We start from the raw sequence: 19,566 nt of genomic DNA, 5'->3' as shown, positions 1-19,566 counted from the left end.
AAAATTTAAACACAAAGGAAGGTATTTCTACACTTGCAAGAGGGATGGAAGAGGTTAAGCACCAGATATGTTGTTATCTAGGAGCTTTATAGTTTATAGTATTTCTAGACACCAGTTCCTCTCTTCCTTATTTTGGTTTTCTTTGTTATTATCAAAGTCCTACATAGTTCCCCAATCAATTTATGCTCTGACACTAGTAAAACCACAGAAAACCATGTGGAGTGGAACTTGGTAGTTAGGTTTTGCAGGTATGATGCAAGGCTCTTCAGAAGATTCTTCTTACCCTCTAATCCCACTGGCTGGGGAGCAGGGGTCACCAGGGAACAGCTGCTGGGTTAGTCTTTTGTTTTGCTGTATGAATGTAACGGACTTTGAAAATGAGGTGCTCTTCTTTCATAAAACATCCTTTTTCTTGATGGAGTAGGAACAGTGAAGGCTACCTTCACTCTGTTTCCCTGAAACTCTCAGACAACTAACTGACAATGAGGAATTTAGCAAAACACTCAGCACAGCTGCAATATTCAGTGAGTTGGAATCCAGAAGTAGTGTATCATCATTTAGGAGCAGCCAGTTACTTCACAGACTACACTTACATGCCCTATTAAAAAAACTACAGTGGAGCACAGCTGACTTTTCTGGAATCCTCAGTCTTATTAAAGATAATTATCCTTTGAAAAACTTGTCCAAAGTTTGAAGTCAAGGCTTGCATTAAAGATTAATTAACAAACAGAATGCGCATTCGGACCACCTTGCAAAATAAAATCCACCTAAGGATTTGACCTCTAAAGAAAGTATTGTCTGATTGATGCTCATGTTTGTGTACAAACATGATGCAAACTAATGAGTAGTCCGACTTTACACTTCTGCCTAACTTTACTGCTCTTTCAGGTGATATTTTAGAAGAAAAAATAGACTTGAATGAATTTAGTCTGAAGTCTTTAATTTACTACATGCATAAACTGGAAAACAAACTAACCAAACTGTCAGAATATCACATGGATATTTTAAAGATGAAAACTAAAGTTGCCTTTTTTTTTTTTTTATATAGGATGAAAAATGTTCTACGAAGTTAAACAATATCATAATCAAAGTAAGAGATCTAACGAGGATGAGGGATAGGAGGGATTTCATATAAATGCACTGGTTGATCTTTTTCCATAGAAAATTAAGAAAACCAAAAAATGTTATATAAGATTTTATCAGTTAAAATAGTCAGATTGTACACTCAATATTAACCAACACAATGTACAGTTAATAAACGATCTCATACTAGTTAGGATTCTTACTGAAACAAGGTCATTCCTCTACAAATTCATAAACAGCCACTACTCTGTATTTAAATCTGATGGATCTACCAAAATAAATACATTTCCAAACTAGTCAAGCAGGATGAATGCCCTATGTAGTGGTCCATTTAAGCATTCAGATTACATCCATTATTTGTTAGCAGCTTCTGGAACAGTTCCCCTACAAAGAAGGCATGTACTGACAAGATAAATAAAGTAGAAAATAACTACTGTTAATTCATTAGAAAAAAATGTTTGCAATAAAAAGCTAATTTTCCCACAGCTGACAAAAATAAGGTTGAACCTTGTAGTTCTGCAGAGATTCATGGCCACTACAGAAGACTCTAAAGAGAAAAGAATGTGAAATCCTACAAATCACATGGAAAGTCAGTTCTTTATCTAATCTAAATTACACAGGTTTAACTCTTAATTTTGCCTGTAGGTACCTGTTAGTTTAAAATTCTTACATTCATTGCATTTTCTGTTCTAGTCGAACCAAAACAATATTAAAAACTACGGTATCACACACAAGAAGTAATTATACTGCACAAGAAAGCTGAAGTGCACTATACTTTGTAACGGATAACATGGAAATTATTGCCACAGGACAGTCTGAAAACTGTCATATCTAGACCAATCACCTACATATTGTTATAAATCACCGCACTGTAAACTATGTACTGCTGAATCAGATATTTAGAAAAGCCTAATGGCTGTTAAACTTGCTGGATTTTAAAACTGTACATCTGGGTATTATAAATGTCTGTAAATACCCTGATTACAAAGCTATTAATGGAATAAGCAAGTTTATTGCATATCAGCATTTGCAATGAGATAAATGTGATTAGCTATGAGTGCTGTCATCAGTTATCAGTAATAAACAGAACAATAATGGGATTTTTTGAGTGTCACACATCTCCCCAAATACCTCTTTTAAATTAAACAACCCAAGATCTGTTCTTCAGTAACTCGACCACATCTTAATTCAATGAGTCTCTTTCGTGTGCTGACTTCTGCTGAAGGAATTTTGGGAAGTAAAGGGAAAACATTTAATGATTTCAAGGTGCAGAAGATGAATAGTTTTATTATTACCTATTGATTTAACACATATCTATGAACTATTTAAATGTTAATTTCATTACTATGAAATCAGTAAAAGCTCAGCAAATATTCCTTGAAAGATACTTACTGGTGCAGAAAATGCCAGTATCTGCAAAAACTTATGTGGATACTGTGTTTTTGACATTTGTATGAGTACACAAGGGGATAAGGAATTTACGTCTTCAGTTCAACTATATTCCTTGGTGTACGTTCTACCATCTGAGGAACAAATTCTTCAAGAAAAACATGTGCTAACTATGGATGGTAAATAATGTCTTTCACAAAATCTAAGCATTCCAGAAGAGTAAGTTCAAATTTCCACATGGAAAATAAAGATGATGGTTCCTTGCCAGTAATGAGATTATCCTTACAGACGGAATAAATTCCCCCCCCTTCAAAGTGTAGAATATACCTCACATGAAAAAAATGCACATTTTCTACTTTATTTACCTTGATGAAAGTCTTTGAAAATCTAATCTACAGAGGCCTTATTTCCATTTCTTTTCTTTGTTTTTTATCACTTCAGGAAGAAATATATACAGCTGATCCTAGAGTCAAAGACACAGAAGCCAATTTTTAAAAAAATCTTAAAAAAAATCTTAAAAAAAAAAAAATCATTTTCACCGTAAGTACCGTAAGTAAATTTACAAATTTTAAGATCCCTGCATTTATGGGACAGGTCTTCAAAATACCTTAGAGATGCCTCTTGTATACCACAGTCCTTTATGCCACACTGTTTCTGAGCCACCAGTGGAAAGTCTTGGATTGAAGGCCCAAGGAGAAGAAATGTGATTAGATCAAGACAATGTCCTGCAAGAGCTTCCACTGTTTTTCAGACAACACTGCCTTTTCCAGCTGCAGATCCAGCAGTATCTGCAATGTTGAAACTGCACTGAGAAAACAAAACCTCACAACATCAAAAAGGTTTTGTGTTGATGTGACAAGCGCAAATGATTTGTGTGGGCTTGACCTGAACTATTTTGAGAACTTTCTAATGGTCAAATGTCTAAACTCTCTTGCCTTAAACTCTGCGAACATCATACAGACAAACCACCACATAACATGAACCCTTGATGTCAACTGAGGGTGGAGCAGATAGGTCTCAGTGGGGAAACAATGAGAAGGAAGTACACTGTGCTGAGAGAATTTATAAAAATTAAATTATTAAAAATAATTTCCAGTGTACTCAAGAAGGAAACCCCTCTATAATGAACATTGCATTCCTCCTGTCAAAGACATTAGGATGATGGTAAAGATGCACAACCTACTCCATTCCATTTTTCTGGAGGAAGACTGAAGTGTAAACCTCAAGACAGAGAAAAGTGTGAGCACAACAGCGAAAAAAGTTTTTCTATATAAGAAGACTTTTTATATAATTATTTCCACTATGTTACTAATGAGACTTTTCTGTACTGATTAGATCATTTGGACTATTAAAACATTTAGACTACTCAAACATTATTAGACTGTTGAAACATTAATCAGAGTAACCATAAATTTTTCACTCCATAGCGTGCATATGATGTGTTCCTTTTGCCTGTAACAAGATTCTGAGTGCAAGAGAATTTTATTCCACCATGAATTTGGGAGAAAACAACAGGGCTTCTGCTAGCAAAGTTTCTGTGTTTGTATAAATCACAAACAAGTCTTTCCAAAGGATTAGTAACTGTGTGAGTCTTTGAAGGTACAAGTCAGCCACTAGACCAAAGCCATAGCAGATCTCCACAGGATTGGCAAGTATGCATCCCTGGTTATGTCTCTTCAGAGGCTGTTGCCTTCACAAATAATGTTACACAGAAAGTTTGGGACAAAGCCCAGCTCAGACTAATCTCTACTTCTATTTGGAAAAAAAAAAAAAAAAATGCTTGGGAATAGGGAGAAACTGCTGAATTCCATTCCTAAGGTACTGAAAACCTGTGAGATTTTAGTGTGACACCTCCAATTTCAAGGCAGAGTTTATTTCTGATGTATCTAACTCACAGAGAAATATATCTCCCATAAAGTATTTGTCATAAATGTTTATGAGTGACTGGGACCTTTACAATGTTAAATCTGGCATAAATATCTCAGCAAAATCATTTATTATGCTTTGCTGGTTTCTACATAAGCTCAGGAAGAATAAACAATATGGAAAAATTAGGAAAGTACCGAGATGCTGCAATACTGAGCGTAGTAAAGACAATGGCCAGTTGTGAAGAACTGCAGGAAGCACTCATAATACTGAACAACTTGTCAAGTAAGCCACAGATGAAACTGCGTTTAGACAAATGTAAGGCACACCAGTGGAAAGAAAAATCCTCATTTTACCAATTACTGCTAGTCAGGAAGAGTTTTAAAAAAATAAAATAGAGACATGGATGTTGGGCTAGACGGGTCAGCTCCAATATTATGTAGCACATCAATGCCAGAGGAAAAGAATGGTACCTTTTTACAAAAAATCAATGTATGTAATTTTTATTGGGATGATCCCAAACTTGTCTCAATGCAAAGTCAACACTGTTCCAGAATTTCAGTCAGCAGTGCTGCACCATTACATTTTCCCCTCTGAAGGGTCAAGCCTCAAGAAACCCTGTTTCAAGCCTAATTTACTGTGATTGGCCTTGCTGCAGGGAGCCTTAGGCTATCACATGCCAGGTTCTCAGGCATGTCATATTCCCTTTTGTTGAACTGAGACCCTTGCAGTCATAAACTTGGCAGCTAGAAGTTCTGTGCTCATTGTCACAAATTTTTGAACGGAAGAATTTCATTGAGAAAGTCTTGGAATAAAACTTCTACTTCATACAGAATAATGAGAAGTCAGAGGGGAATACAGTGATTATTTTTCTAAACCAAAGTACTGTCATGACAAAATATTTGGTTTTACTATGTTCACAGAAGTCTGAAATTAAACAATGAGAAACAGTAATCTAGGCTGAAAATTAAAGAAAAACAAGAATAAAAAATTGAGACACCCGAGTGCTCTTTCCACTTTGAAAGAGTATTGAGACCAGGATTATCTCATTAGAATTATTTTCCTAATATTATCTCTAAACTGAAAGTACTGTCTGGGTCTTCATAAATTTAAGCAGCTGTGGTATAATTTTTATCAAGAGTTAAGGGGTTAAAATACCGTGCAACTATTGTATATAAAAAAGTCTTTTGATCATCATCATGTAAAAGAGGAAAATTTCTCTAAGTGATTGTGCATAGAAATGTGTCTATTATTTAACTTTCTGTTCTTAATCAGAAGACTTTTTTATTTAGATAATATATGGAATTTGGGGAAATAGAGTTAACAAAGAATAGTTTTCCAAAAGCATTCATAAATCCTACAGGCCAGGTGGCTGTTCCAGTCAAATATCATGGAGAAAGTGTAGTCTAAACTTTCAGAGGATTTTGGCAATTTGCAGTCTTATTAGGAGTCAGTAGAAAGTTACTCGTAAGTAACCACAGTTTTTCAAAAAATGTGCGTGGAAATCACTAATCAGGAGAAGGTTTATTTGTGCTCAGTCACTTAGGAATAGAAAGTTTTGTCTCATGCTAACCACAGGTTACATTTCTGCTTCCTCTTTTATTTAATGCAGAGCATTAGACAATGCTCTTACTACAGGATTTCCAACTTCTTTTCAGTTAATCTGAAATACAACACAGATTCCTGTGGAAAAAAACGCTGAAATAAAAGAAAGATTTTGGAAACAGTACCTGCTGTTTATTGCATATTTTCTTCTCTTCTTTCTTTCTCTCAACTGGATCTATATGGATATTCTATGAATCACTCTAAGCAATCTGTGTTAACCAAAAATTCTATGTCAAGGGGTAAAACTAGCTGGTCAATGTATAGTCAGCATTTGGTGAATGCATAGACAGAGATCCAGGTAGCTACATGGTACTATATAAATTTTCCTCAACACAGTCCTGAAGTCATTCATTTGACAGAATGCCTCTGGGAAGTCTATGCCAATATCCACCAGACATACTGCAGTACGTCACCATTTGCTTTATAAACAGTGATGCTTAGATGTGGCAATAATCAACCCCCTCCAGCAGGGCATGGACACTGAAAACAAAGAGAAATTCCTACAGATATCAAGACTATGAAGAATATAATCATAGAGGACACACCTGAAAAAAATATGGGAGACTAATATCCTAATTATGTTAATGGCTCAGGAACAGGCGGTCCCCAGGTGCTGTAAGAGAAGCCGGTGACAGAGAAGACCACCCTGGCTAAACAGGGAGCTTTGGCTGCAACTCAGGGAGAAAAGGAAAGTTTACAGCCTTTGGAAGAAGGGGCTAGTCACTCACAGTGATTACAAAGAGGCTGTGAGGCTATGCAGGGCAGAAATCAGGAGGTCTAAAGCCCAGCTGGAAATTACCCTGGCTTCAGCAATCAAGGATAACAAGAAATCTTTCTATAAGTATGTCAGTAGCAAAAGAAAGACCAGGGAGAGTATCCATCTGGTGCTGGATATGGGAGGAAACATGGTAACAAGTGATGAGGAGAAGGCTGAGGTGCTTAATGCCTTCTTTGCCTCACTCTTTAATAACAAGACTAGTTGTATTGAGCGAATCCAGCCCCCTCAGCCAGAAGACAGAGAGTGGGAGAACGACCCCCTCGCAATCCAGGAGAGAGTCAGTGACCTGCTGCATCACATAGACACACACGTCTATGGGACCAGATGGGATACACCCGAGGGTGCTGAAGGAGCTGGCTAGGGTGCTCGCCAAGCCACTTTCCATCATTTACCAGCAGTCCTGGCTGACCGGGGAGGTCCCGACAGATTGGAAACTGGCCAATGTGATGCCTATCTATAAGAAGGGTCGGAGGGATGATCCAGCAAATTACAGGCCTGTCAGCTTGACTTCGGTGCCCAGGAAGCTGATGGAGCAGCTCATCCTGAGTACCATCACACAACACATGTGGGACAACCAGATGATCAGGCCCAGTCAGCATGGGTTTATGAAAGGCAGGTCCTGCTTGACAAACCTGATCTCCTTCTACGACAGGGTGACCTGCTTATTGGATGAGGGAAAGGCTGTGGATGTAGTTTACCTTGACTTCAGTAAGGCCTTTGACACCGTTTCCCACAGCATTCTCCTGGTGAAACTGGCTGCTCGAGGATTGGATGGGCACACGCTTTGCTGGGTAAAAAACTGGCTGGATGGCCGGGCCCAAAGAGTTGTGGTGAACGGAGTTAAATCCAGTTGGTGGCCGGTCACAAGTGGTGTCCCCCAGGGCTCAGTTTTGGGGCCACTCCTGTTTAACATCTTTATTGATGATCTAGACGAGGGGATCGAGTGCACCATCAGTAAGTTTGCAGATGACACCAAGTTGGGTGGGAGTGTTGATTGGCTCGAGGGTAGGGAGGCTCTGCAGAGAGATCTGGACAGGCTGGAGCGATGGGCTGAGGCCAACTGTATGAACTTCAATAAGGCCAAATGCCGGGTGCTGCACTTGGGCCACAATAACCCTCAGCAGTGCTACAGGCTTGGGGAGGAGTGGCTGGAGAGCTGCCAGTCAGAGAGGGACCTGGGGGTGTTGATTGACAGCCGGCTGAACAGGAGCCAGCAGTGTGCCCAGGTGGCCAAGAAGGCCAATGGCATCCTGGCTTGTGTCAGCAATAGTGTGGCCAGCAGGGACAAGGAAGGGATCTTGTCCTTGTACCCTGCACTGTTGAGGCTGCACCTCGATGACTGTGTTCAGTTTTGCCCCTCACTACAAAAGGACATTGAATTACTCAAGCGTGTCCAGAGAAGGGCAACGAAGCTGGTGCAGCATCTGGAGCACATGTCGTACGAGGAGCGGCTGAGGGAACTGGGGGGGTTTAGTCTGGAAAAGAGGAGGCTGAGGGGAGACCTCATCGCCCTCTACAACTACCTGAAAGGAGGTTGCAGAGAGCTGGGGATGAGTCTCTTTAACCAAGTAATGAGCGATAAGACAAGAGGTAATGGCCTCAAGTTGCACCAGGGAAGGTTTAGACTAGATATTAGGAAGCATTTCTTTACAGAACGGGTTGTTGGGCGTTGGAATGGGCTGCCCAGGGAGGTGGTGGAGTCCCCATCCCTGGAGGTGTTTAAGAAACAGGTTGACATAGCGCTGAGGGATCTGGTGTAGTTGGGATCTGTCAGTGCTACGTTAACGGTTGGACTAGATGATCTTCAAGGTCCTTTCCAACCTAGATGATTCTGTGATTCTGTGATTCTGTAATTAAGAATAAGGTCTATCACTCTCATGAAAGGAAATGTGGAGTGAGTCTAAATAGACACATTCATAAAGAAAAAAAAAAAGTTACATTAGCCACACAAGACTGAAATGACCCATATTCCTATTAGTGGAAAGAGGTGTGTGAAAAGGTGCCTCCATGAGTGAAGCAGGAGCTACTAAGAACTGAGATGTTTAGGCAACCAACTCATCAAAGCCAACAACAAGAGTCATAAAGCATTGAGAAATGCTGACAGGGTGATATGTTTTGAGTAGCATTGTAAAAGACTGGTTGATCAGCTCATGATTCTTAGACGTGACAGTGAAGCAGAGCCTGAAAGATGCTGAAAAAATCCAAATTCTTCCCACTATGGTAAAAACCCAAAATAACCAGGAGGACTGCAGGGAAGCAGGTGGGGATGGACAGAAGCTGCAAGCTTCCTCGTACTGTGAGCTTAGCAGACTCTTTCACTGTTATTTCTAGCTGTTAGTTAGAGCTTTTTTCCTTGGAGAAGAAAAGATACTCAGCAAGCAGAGGGTGAACTTTGAATCCCTAAAAATTTGGAGTAACTGATCAATGGAGACCTTTTAAAGCACAGGTTCTAAGGAGACTGCATCTCCTTCAATGCAACACAGTACACGTGGTAGAAAATGGGAATTTACAGCATTTGTGAACACTCAAGCCCCTCTTAAGCTGGGCTTCCAAAAGTGTGCTTTCTTTCCTATACAATAATTTGAATTATCAAATATAGCTTCCCCTTTTCAACAATATTAGGAACAGCAGGAAGGTATTTAGTGATGTTTAGCAGTTTAAATGGTCATTCTCAGTGGGAGAGGATAGATAATATAAGAAGTATGGAACAGTTTGTCATAATGCCATGATGTAGATTTCAACCAGGAGTAAGGACTCTTGTTCAGGATATTCCAAAGAAAGATAAGATAAGATAAAATAAAATAAAATAAAATAAAATAAAATAAAATAAAATAAAATAAAATAAAATAAAATAAAATAAAATAAAATAAAATAAAATAAAATAAAATAAAATAAAATAAAATAAAATAAAATAAAATAAAATAAAATAAATAAAGTAGAAATAACAAAATAAAATAAAGTAAAAATAACAAAATAAAATAAAGTAAAAATAACAGCAAGACTCTAGTTTACAACCTAAGAAAGAGATTTGTATACCAGACGAAGCAGAAGACAAAGCTCAGATTATTTCTTCATATCTGTTGTCTAAGTAATAGACAAGTGCGTAATAGTTACAAAGGAAGCACCTACAGTGCCAAGCAGCTAATGATGTTCCTTTAATTTTCCTTTCTCTGTACATCTTGAGATAATGTTATTTTCCACTGAACCTAAGACACTGAATTTATATTGGATACAGATATATTCCTTTTCAAAGGTTCTCATACATAATCTGCTTTCCCATGTTTCTAGTATATATGAACTGAAGTCCTAAATGATCTGATTAAAATACATGAATTTAAATGAACGGCCTCAGATTTTTGTGCATGTCTTATCAAAGTTCTTCGTTGTTTGTTCTATAGCTTTTAGACTGACAAAAATCACTCACAGTTGAGAATGCTTCAAAATCATTTTTGATATACAGTATGTCCGAAGTCTTCAAGTGTTTCAAGTCTGGACATGACCATAGATTTCAGATTTCTGTTTTCCAACAAGGCTCTGACAAGGCATGTTGACAAGAACAGAGAAAATGAAGAAAAACCTGGAAATCTGGCATTAATACTGTGTATTTCTGTGTACAAGTCCCTCTCTAGCTTGGGACATAAAAATGTGACTACTCTGTGTTGCAACTGAATAAATGTGTATATACATATCAGTTAGGGAATTAAAGAGCACTGCAAAGAAAGTTTTTGAAAAATTGCTGTATCTGACAGGCAAATGGAAAGTAGAAATCAGATACCAAAATCTTCAGCTGCATTTTCAGGATTATCCCAATTACAAAGAAGAAAAGCTTTGTGTATGATGGGCAAAAAAAGTAAAGCGAACATGAGAGAAAAAGTTCAAGCTGCACAGATGAAGGCCCTAAGTCTGAGAGGTGAAAAGGAATGAATCAATACTGAAGGCTCCCAGTGGACATACTGATTGCACTGTATAAGATCATACAAATCATAATTCCTCCCAAACCAAAATGAACACTAATGAGCTAAAGGTGAACTAATAGAAAACCTTATTCTTTGTGAAAAATCAAACATTCAAGGCCTACATTTTTGGTAGAAGTTTGCACAACCCCCAACAGAGCAACATGATTGAATGGTGTAAAACAGCCCGATTGCTTAGACTAGATCAGAGAAAGGTCCCTGAGGATCTGCTTAGAAACCACCAAGACCATCTGAGTTAGTCTTAACTGAATGGAACAACCCAGAGGAGCGGGGATCACCCCACAGGACAGTGCAGCGATGTGCCTGGCAGGGAGCAGGTTGAGACCATGGTGTAAGGAAAACCCAAGTGTTTTGGGTCTGCACGAGTGTATATCAGCACCTCTGTGAGTTTTTGTGTACATCTTTTTTATTTGAAACTTAGGGTTCGAGCTCAAGTTTGAATTTATAGTGTCAAGGTTTTACTTCTAGTATAAGTGAACCCTTGCAGTTCTACAGTTCTACCATGCCTCTTTAGGTGCATTCTTCAGTGAATTAAAGGTTGCACATGTTGAAATTTTAGTGGTGTGTCCAGAGTATGAGTTTCCCACCTTGCAACACATATCGACACCAACCAACACTATGGTGTATTTTGCAAAAAGTCATTTGAAGCTTAACATTACATACATTAAGTATACTGACTTTATGAATGCCCATTGCACAGTAAAGTTTTAATGTAACTATATTTAAGCAAATGGGTAACTTTATATGCATGTATCTTTCTGAGGTCAAGGTTATTAACATGTTAAAAATTAATATGAGTAATGTTACTGGGACTTTGAAGACGTTTAAGTTTTCTTGCCATTTTTAGCTTCAAATATACCTTCATTCAAATATACCATTCAAAAACATTTTTATTACAAAAGAAATGTCCTAGTGTATCATTATAGCAATAAATAAATGTGACTATTAATTCCCAGAAATTTATTAATGTCTTTAGTAGATATTTTTGTCTGCTTTCATGCAGCTTTGTCTATTTAATGTAGCTCAGCTGACACAAATCAGAGAATAAGTGAGCTAATTTTAAGATCTGATTCAGGGGAAACTGGCATCAATCAATCTGATTCCCGAAGTTGTTTTGAGGAGAACTGTTAGCAGAATGAACAATCTCAACATATTCTTTATGTTGTTGTTATTCTGCCTATTGATTTTATGTCAGAAAAACATAGAAAAGAATCGCTCACATGTAATAATGGTATTTCTGCCAGACATTAATGATCGGCCCAAACTGCAGAATTCCACATATGCAGGTCAAAGAACATGTAGAATAGGGATCCTAATTATGTGTTTATTTTAAATTACTCAAATATTACAAGTTTGAGACCCTTCTTGAAATTAATATACTTTTCTCAGAAACCTTTTAGGAATTTATTATATAAAGAAACATTAGAAGAAACGTTGTTAGCTTTCTGCTTTGGACTTGAAAAGAAAACATGATAGAAGGAAAACCTTATGAGTTTCGTTGCAAAGTGTTCATATTTGCTACACATATTTAAAGACAGCATTTTAAGAAAATGCTTCCTAAAAAATATTTTTCTGCAGTCAGTAAGTGTTATCCTACTTTTTTCTTTCAACTCCAGAGCTTGCTCATGAATTCATGTTCAAATCCTGGATTTAGCCCTAGCAAGTTTGACATTTTCAATAACTATTTACTCCATCTGCAATCTTTCATACTGCTTCATTACAAAACCTTATCTTTGACAGGGATTGCTTCTCTAATTATATCAAACTTGATTTTTTTCTTTTTGGTGGAAGAAGTAAACCATAAGGACAACAGGTGGAATATCAAGAATGTATTACATTAAAGTGTCATTCAAAGCAGTCTGAAATTTAATGTCCTGTATGCTTTTTTTAAATTATTATTTTCTTCAAGAGAAGAAAAACCTTCAGCAAATGACTGTGTTGTCTCAGAAATAAAAGTGGTTAATGATGAAAAAGACTTCTCACTAATCAGACTTGGAAATTAGTGCCTCAATATTCATGAAAATAGATCTATTAATTTAATGGAAAATGCGGAAAGAAAACACGCACACAAAAACCAGCCAGACCTCTTTCATAAACTTTCCAAAATCGAACAGGCCTTTTAATAACCCTTTTGCCTCTCTGACCTAATCTGTATTAGATCAACTGTGGCAATATGAATGCTGAAATGGAGCTTTCTGAAGTGGCTATGAAGTAAAGGCATCTCCAAAGTAATAATAGAATGAGAAGGCAATAGAAATAATATAGAGAACGGGACGAAGCCAATAAGGATGAGGTAGGTAAAAGAAACAAATTGTGGGACTGGAGAAGATAATGCAATATTGATATCTTTTTTTTTTTTTTTTTCAAGTGAGATCCATTGTTAGAACAAAAAGGGCTTAGAGCATGCAGCTATTTTTATTTTCTTTATGTCTTATGTGCCAGCATATTACAACATAATAAAATCTGCAACAGAATTCAGCTACATCTGAAGATGGACTGACTCTGAGTATTATAGTTTAATTCTATTACATGCTAAGGATGAAATAAATATCTCTGTCTTGAGAGAAACACGAGTTCATCTCAAGATCCATATCTCAACCCATTCTTACCCCTTCAGGGATCATCATACACAGCTCAGGAAGATCTAATTCCTAATCCAGTGTTTGTGTCATTTGAATATGATTTATAAAAAATTTTAGTCTCTGTGAAACCTATATAAATTTATAGATTCATACCACCACCAGTCAAGTCATTGTTAAGAAAATAAAACTGACTTATAGTAATGCAGAGCTGAAAATTCTGTTTCTGGGTAAGTGTTGTGAAAATGTGGGTAATGCTCTGAGGCATTTAAGGAAGTTTTAAATGTTAAATGGATTGCTGGGATTAAGGGCTTTACAAAAATCATTTTTGCTCATTTACAAAGGGTTTAAATGATTGCCTTCTTCCCCTCTGCTGAGGCCCAGCTCTAGATTTACAAAGAAATGTTCTACTTAAGACCTTGGAAATTTATTGCCTTTTTGTATGATAACCTATTAAAAACTCATCCTAGACTGCAGCTTTGATCTATCAATGAAGATTGCTTTCCTGTGAGGACTGCAGACAAATCCATACAATTTTGTAAACTTTGGTATACAACAAGGAAGTCTCAGGAACATGAGCCATGCTTATGAACTTGCAACACCAAAGCACAGTAATTATCTTTTATGCTTGGTATTAACTTTCAGAAGCAAAGGTGACACAAAAGATGACATCTATGCTTGTTAATAGAGGACATCTAAAGTTAAAATCAAGAGTGAAAAGAATATAATTAATTGAAAGGTGCCGTATATGGTTTACTGACACAAAGTGGAGGACAAGACTAATTGTTTAAAGCTGTTTCTATGACAAATAGAGATTAAAGCTATGCTGAGAACAGGGTGCTTCCTTTTCAATTTCTACAGTCTTCTGGCACTTTAAATTCAAGTAGAATAGTTTCTTCCCCTTTTTCATGGGTTAGTAATGTCATAATTAGTAGACACATGGTATGGTTAACCAGTAGAAATTAAGAACATTGGGAAGGTCACTAAGGTAGATGGTATCTGCTATATATAGAATATGAGGAATATTAATATTCCTGTACATTTTCTATGACAATTTTTAAAAGATAAAATGAACTGCAAATTAATTCTCCTTCATCATAAAATATGATAATAAGACTGAGAATATAGCACTGAATTATGCCACTCGTTACTAGTTTGAAACGTCATCATTTTTTCTTCCTCTTCATTTTTTCTGGTTTATTTTTATTTACTATTCTTTCAATATATGCCTGAAAACTTGGATCTGGACTCCATATTCCTTACTTAATTTTGTTTATGCTACACAGGGTCAAAAGGTCAAATTCTGCTCTAGGACAGATGTTTCTTTTATTTTCTTTTGCAGGAGGTCGTGCCCATCAGCCTACAACTTTGAACTGCAATGACTACAACTGTCTCAGGAACAGAAGACATCTGTAATAAGTATTTATTAGAAATACTGAGTTGACAAGTCACTTGAGCAATTGTAATAGAAATAAATTCTGGTTTAGATGAGTAGACTGCTGTTAAGGTGTTCAGTAAAGTATTACCTGCTAAAGGTAGTCGTAGAAAAAAAAGACATCTATCAGATTTTGCTTTGAGCTTCTTCATGATCTTTTAGAATGACAGTGTGGAATAAACAACTCATTTTACCTGACCTCTGAACTTTACTGTATTTCAGTACTGTCAATATTAGTTTGGAAATATTCATTTTACTTTAGCGTATGCATTTCATCCTACAGAATGAGATTTTTGCCCAGCATTCACTTTTTCCTTCCTTACAATTAGCTTTTAAAACATATATATAGTGTATGTACATAAACTTACATGTTCTTTTAATTCAGTCTTTAAATTTTATTAAAAGTAGTCTTAGAGTCAGAAAATGTTGATAACAGGTAAAACTTTTGAACTTTCTCAAAATTTAAAAACAGATTCTATATTTTGAGGAAACGATATAGGAATATGTATTGACTATATACATATGGATATGTATGGGAATATGTGTTGCAATATGTGGGGGTTTATGCAATGGACTGGGGATGACAGTTACTTCTAGAGGTTTTTCTTTACATAAAACCAGCTCAATTTTTATCTATGTTAGAATAAGTCCATTACATCATGTGTCATTCTTATAGGTTCATAATGCTGATTTTCTTTAGAGTTTCACAAACATTGAAGGGAAACAGCTTCAGAAAACAAGCAAACTTTTATTGACATTAATCTGCAGGCATACATTCGTATTTCAAAATGGCTGAAATGATCAAAGCATGATAAAGACATTTTCTGAACTAAAACAACCCAAGAAAAATGTATTCAAATTTCATTATAATTTCATAATGCTTTTACACCACAGTCAGTGGTCAGGTTTGGGTTAGGAACATAGAACAAACAAATACAGCATCTGAAGGAGGAGTAATTTAATTTTGTTCTATAGTTCAGTTATTCTCCAACAGGTATGCATCACTGAACATATGCAGGAAGGTTCAAAGGGTAATGGACTCATCCATTTTCACCACTACTGATGTTCAGTACCATAAGTAACATGAACAGACTCCACTCAGAAAACTCTCTCAAGATGAGGGTTCTCAGGAACATATTCACACAACCTTCCTAAAAACACCCTGCTCTTTTGGAAAGACAACTTCCTAGGCATCTGCCTCCAAAGGCTGCTATGAAGTTGAAAACAGATGACCAACTTTTGGTTTCCACAAGGAAGGTTTATGGCAGAACATTTTTCATGCTGCAGAATCCCAAGATATCTTTCAGGAAAATAAGTCATAACTCTGACACCATGTCAGAAACAATTTACCAAAACATGCTTCTGGAAGACATTTTGGTTCCAGGGACTTGACATTCTCCTATTTAAATGTTATTACGATTTAAAAAAAAAAAAAAAAAAAAAAAAAGAAGTCAGCTCTAACTTCAGATGCCTTGTGCTTTGGTGAATTATTGGAAATGTGAGTAACATATGCTAGACCAAGTACCTGCCGCTTTCACACTGAACATTAAAGTAATACAGAAAGGGTATCTGTGCTCACAGCAATTGGAAAAAATATATAGAAATTAATTTTTACTGCCCTCAAATGTACACTCTCATGCCAATTCTATATTCACTGTGTTCAAAAGTGACAGCTCATCCAATTTAGTCTTCCCAGAAACCTTTAAAATATTTTCCACTAATTCACTTTCCTACTGATGCTAATAATAACTGACACTTCGTTTTTGTCTATTTTTACAATTGCATTTCCAAAGAGCAAATGGCGGGTTTCACCTAACACAGGTAACTCAGCTATTTCAGATGATGTATATATTGTGGACAAGTTAATGGCTTGTCTGTAACTGCCACTTTGTAAGGCAAGTGTTTCCCATTGGTCCACTTCCATATCTGTCAACCCCTGAAGAGGTCTTAGATACACTGAGGAAACAAAATGGTATCAGAACTCCATGTTTAGGCTGCCGAGTTTCCTAAAAGACCTATATTATACACTTTTTTTGCTGTAAACTCATTTACAGAAACAGAATTGCAGATTTTTGCAGTAACAGTCTATATAGTTTAAAATATTTTGCCTAATAAAAATGTTAAATGACATATTGAGTAATTCTTTATGACCCATAGAGAAACTTGTGATATGATGTCTGACATGGATCAGGGTTTTGTTAAAACAGGCTTTTGTCTGTTCTTACTGTGACAAACCTTGTAGACCTAGTAGAAAAATTTATGATGGCGCTTGAAAGTCTATCAGTGCCTTGGCTCAGAAAGGGAGACACTAATACAGGTGATGGTGTAGAGATCAAAGCAGAGATTTTAGCAAGGTTGCAAGTAGATGTTCATGGATTAAACTCTCATACTAGTTGAAACTGTGAGATGGGATTTTACACTGGCAGTGCTGAAAGACTGGACCACTGACCAAATTTACTCCACTGACAATTTAAAAACTATCTGGCAATTCGTCTTTCTGTGGTTGGTTTTTTTTTTTCCTTAACAGGGTCTGACCATAAAGCAGAAACAGTAATTTTTTATATATTTGACTTTTTTGTCAGATTCTGTATTGGGTAGCCTGCAGCTTTTTTGCTTCTGGTAGTGGTATATTTTCATATAAACTGAAAAAAGACTGTTATCCACTCTGTTCAAAATGTCAGTCCCCAGAGGTATCATAGACCCAGCACCCCTTCTCCAGTTCAGTTGCAGGGAACACCAAATGCCACCAAGGGCTTGTCTGTCACTGTGGGTGCAGAGGGCCTGGCAGGTTTCAGCACAACTGTGGCAGAAGGGAAACATGAGCTTGCTGCTCACCCCAACAAGAAGCCTGGGTAAAACATGTCCTTGACAAGTGTCCACTTTGACTTTGACTATCCCGAAATAGACTGCCATGTGTAAAAATTGTCAACAACAACTTTGGAATATCCAAGAAGATAATTTTCATTTTTTGATGAAGGGATGGATAGTGACCTCTAAAATCACAGCATTTATCCTGTCACTCAAAAGAGCGTCTTCTGGGGATCAGAGCTAAGAGCTCTGGGAACTCCCCATCTGACTTTGCCATGACAGCCCATTCATGCTCCCATATACTTGATATTAATTCCCACTCTCTTTAGGTGGTCCATATTTTGTTGTGTTGTGAAATACAAATACCTGAAGGCAGCCTCTGCCAGAGGGTTCCGGTGATTTTCACAGTACTGTCCAAAACAGCTGTGGGAAAGTCACCAATTATATTTGAAAGCCACAAGTTATGAATTACTATATACCTGTCCAAGAAGCAGGCCCCCACTTCATATTCACAGCCTCATAACTCAAGACAGATTTCAGTATTTTTCCTTTTGGCCACATACATAAATCATTGAATAGAGGGAGTCAAATATCCTTTTTCCTCTGATGATAGCTGCCCAGTGGGAGACAAGACACAGTGGTTTAAGAACCATAAATTGGTACATGTTTGTTCAAGCCAAGTCCACTGCAGTATACAGGAAGGGATTTATACACTGATACACCTTTACACCTTCAACACTCTCTCGTCATACCATGTGCAATGAATCATCAACATAATGTCATTCCTGTATGATCTGCAGGCCTCTTAGCAATAGTAAGGTGGTTCCTTCTGTAGGACAAAATGTTCTGGTGAGCTGCATGTCATGCCAAGAGATGCTTTTTTCTCCCCAAGCACTAAGTCGTCCACACCACAGCATTCCAGTTGTTGGAAAAGGTCTACACAATCATGACTTTCAGCGGTGGTGAAAAAAATGGGGCAACTTGATATTTATGTATACTGGTGAGAATAAAATTTTGGCAGGTGAATTGAGGACAGCCTACTTGAAATTTCAAAATCAAATTCACCTGATCCATTAGTCAGTCACCTCAGGAGAATGGCAAACTCACTTATTCAGATAACTCTGTGTTTCTGTGATGCATCTGGATTCCATGCTGTAATTACAGAGGAAAAATAAAACCCCAGATGAAATCTGTTCAGCAGATAGAAGTGGACATTGCCTGTAAAAACCAGTATTTAACTTGCAATGATATTGTGATGTCCTCTAATGTAGAGGCTAATAGCTCAGTCAAGTGTGGATTTGAAAGGATTCTTAGCAATAGTTTTTCTACAGAAAGAAGTTTTACCATTACACATTTTATTTGTTTAGTAGCTTTCTAATTCAAACCTCTCTGCAGACACAAAATGCACAGTTACATTACTGGAATAGCTGAAGGACAGAACAATGCAGTAGAAATAATAAAACTGTACTACTCTGCTAGAACTTTTAACAAGACTTGCATAATATTTTAGTTTATGAATTTCTGTGCGTGAAGTGAGATTATTACTTTTGCAACATACTTTTAATTTTTACCCTTCACTTCCATTCAATTTAAAAAAGCCCAAGGTTATAATTTCTCCAGTATGCTGCAGCTTGTCTTACAAATTCCCTCCCAAAAACAGCCTTTAGCCAATCCTGGCAACAATGTAATTAAATTCAGCAAAAGGAACATTGAGCAAATATAAATGATCATTTTAAATGAAAACTGGATTACCATGCCAGTAAAAGAAATGCAGATCCTGTCATAAAATGTCAAAATAGTTTAAGGGTTAGAACTTATTCTACAGGAAATAATATACAACTTTAAAGATCAGCTAATTAAAGTTTCCATGTGCCTACGGTTGGCATTACTTGACATATTTTTGGTCAGATGGCTTAAATATATGTCATGGCCCTGAGTACTCCAATAGGCTGCAATTGCCATGTCTGACCTCTCCTGAGACCCCCACCTCTGCTCCTTGTCTGTGGTCTAGGGGCTGTATTTCAGCTCAGACACATCAAGAACTTAAAG

Source organism: Strix uralensis, chromosome 8, assembly GCF_047716275.1.
Source record: "Strix uralensis isolate ZFMK-TIS-50842 chromosome 8, bStrUra1, whole genome shotgun sequence".
Lineage (NCBI taxonomy): Eukaryota > Metazoa > Chordata > Aves > Strigiformes > Strigidae > Strix > Strix uralensis.
The sequence above is the reverse complement of the archived record's forward strand: the minus strand, read 5'-3'. Positions refer to the sequence as shown.